Source organism: Leptidea sinapis, chromosome 22 (genome assembly GCF_905404315.1).
Source record: "Leptidea sinapis chromosome 22, ilLepSina1.1, whole genome shotgun sequence".
Lineage (NCBI taxonomy): Eukaryota > Metazoa > Arthropoda > Insecta > Lepidoptera > Pieridae > Leptidea > Leptidea sinapis.
The window spans coordinates 13,199,969-13,202,737 of record NC_066286.1 but is presented as its reverse complement, the minus strand read 5'-3'; positions in this window follow the sequence as shown (position 1 = coordinate 13,202,737).

The following is a 2,769-nucleotide window of genomic DNA, read 5'->3' as shown; positions in this document are numbered from 1 at the left end:
ATGGCATAAAAGGAACTTCGCTCGATCTTCTGACTTCATATCTAAACAAAAGAATTCAGAGGGTCGACGTGAATGGCAGGAGATCTCCTGGTACTGCTCTCAGTATGGGGGTACCACAGTTATTCCCATAGTATTATGTCCTATGGTATATTGCTATGGGGCAACGCTGCAGCGTTGCCCCATAGCAGCGCGCTGCTGATATTAATACAATATTTGTGCTGCAGAAGAGGGCTATTCGCGCTATTTATAGCCTAGGTCCTAGAGAATCATTGAGAGCAAAATTCAAAGAAATTAACATCTTGACTGTCGCTTCTCAATATATTCTTGATAATGTAATGTATGTTCATAGGCACGTAAGTGAATTTGCCAGAAACTGTCATAACCATAATGTTAAGACCAGGAACAGACATAAACTGATGATGCCTACTACTCGGCTTAGTCGAGTTAGTAAGTCTTTTGTGGGGCGATGTATATGCTTTTACAACAAGATCCCAGAAAATGTTCAAAACAAAGGAGTAGTAGGGATTCGCCGGTTCTGGCTCACAGTAGTAGTGGGGATGAGCTGGTTCTGGCTCACTTGTTCGTGATGCCTACTAAAAAAAAAAAAAAAGAAGTTTGGTGTCAAACTGGGGGTTTTGATGTATTTCCGAGCGATTGCGCTGATCCGTTTTTCGATATCTCTTATAGTTTCAAAGTTAGCTTTTTAAGTTAAACAGATCCATACTCATTACTAATCAGTGGTAATTAACCTAATGATTGGTGAGCGCCTCAATGTGAATTCTATGAATGTGATAGATGTAATTAGTAAAGTAGTAGTGTGTGTCTTATTTATGTTAAAAGATTATAAAAATAAAGTATATAATAAAACATCGTTGCAGATTGTATCATTTTCAAAATATTTGATGAAATCATCCAAAATCTTCTTATTAAACTCAAAGTATAGATACATTAAACAGTACTCGCTAAATATACTGCGTCAAATAAATTCTTTACTCTTGTAGTATTGTAGATATACCTACATTCTGCAATTGCTTTGTAAAAACCTCGGCTGGAATCCCTAAGCTATATGAATCGAAGTATTGTCCCATATCATCTTCATCAATGTGTATTGTAACAACCCAGTGAGAGCCTGGCTTATTTTCACTATCTATATCAAGTCAAGTGAAAAAAATCTTTATTCACTGTAAAACATTATAAGTTATTTAGTGCAAGCCAGGTTGAAGTACAAAAGTTACAATGGCATACAACAATATTCATTAACAAAATTTAGAAAATTAATTCCAACTATCTTTATCATTCAAATAATCTTTCACATTATAATAGGCCTTGGATGTTAATTTATTTTTACGATACATTTAATTTTTTTAATAGGTAAGATTTTACTATCATTTGGGAGTTCATTATAAAATATAACACAATCCACATTAAAATATTAAGATATTTAATTTTACGGAGCCTAGTAGATGGAATTGCGAGTTTATGTGGAATTGCGAGTTTATGTTTGTCTCGAGTATTGACATTATGTACATCACTGTTCTTTTTAAATTGGCTAATATGTTCATGAGCGTATAGGAGGTTCTCGTATATGTACTAGCAGTGTAATGTCATAATATTAATTTAACTAAACTTTTCTCTCAATGAACCCCTTGAACGCATTTTATATATTGCTGACATTATAACAGGGCGTAACAACGTATATCGACTATCGGTTTGCTGCGTAAATATTATTTTGAATACTGAGATCAATTTTCTTCAAATAATTCTGTATCTCGATTGCATTCAAATTAGTTTAGAATAAGCTCTTGTCAGTTGAGGGATTGAATATTTATGCGGTTCATGTATTTTATTCATGTATTTAAAAGTTATTGTGTTACAACTTACAATAAAACAAAACATCATTTTATGTACTTATATTAATTCAAAATTATAAGGCAATATAGTAGTAAGTTTAACCAAAAATAATACACAGCCTTACAAACGATCAAACATAAACATAACTGTGGTAATCTATGGAAATATTGTGATTTTTATCAATTTTATTGTATAAGAGCTTATTCAAAACGAACTTTGGTTTTTGAAATATGTAACTTGAGTTAAATGATATAGCTCTTTGTCATTATCTTGATGTAACAAATTTTGAGATAAATAAAATAAACTTTGGTTTCTGTGATTACTTCCTTTCGTGAATATATCAACAATCCGACAATCAGACTTCCTCATCAGGTCATCAATTATTATTAGGATTAGTTTAAGATTTCCGTCAAACATATTATAGAGATCAGGCAGTTATATCTTGAAAGTAATTAACATGGTTGAGATTTTATAAAGGTTGCTATATATCATCAAAGCATCAAGTGATTTAGATAAAATTTGTGTCACTGACATCATTCAAAAATTTTATAAAATTATTTGCGAAAACTGATTATCCACATCCACACACAATGCAACTTCTACTACAAAAAAGGTTTCAAATAATATAATGAGACGATTTATTGTCAAACAACCATTTATTGATTATATTTCAATATAATAATTTATAAGTAAACCAAAATACAGTACCTACATCGTAACTTACTCCACAAGTTATGTATCTAATCCTATTCTTTTAAAAAAAATTAATTCAACCTTAAAACTTATATAATATTTTTTTATTTTATGATGACTCCAAGCTAATGTATCAATATAGCTTGTATGCTTAGATATACCGTTTGGTATGACAAACTAGATTTATTTATTCGTTGAGTGAAAATATTATGCTTAATAACTTAA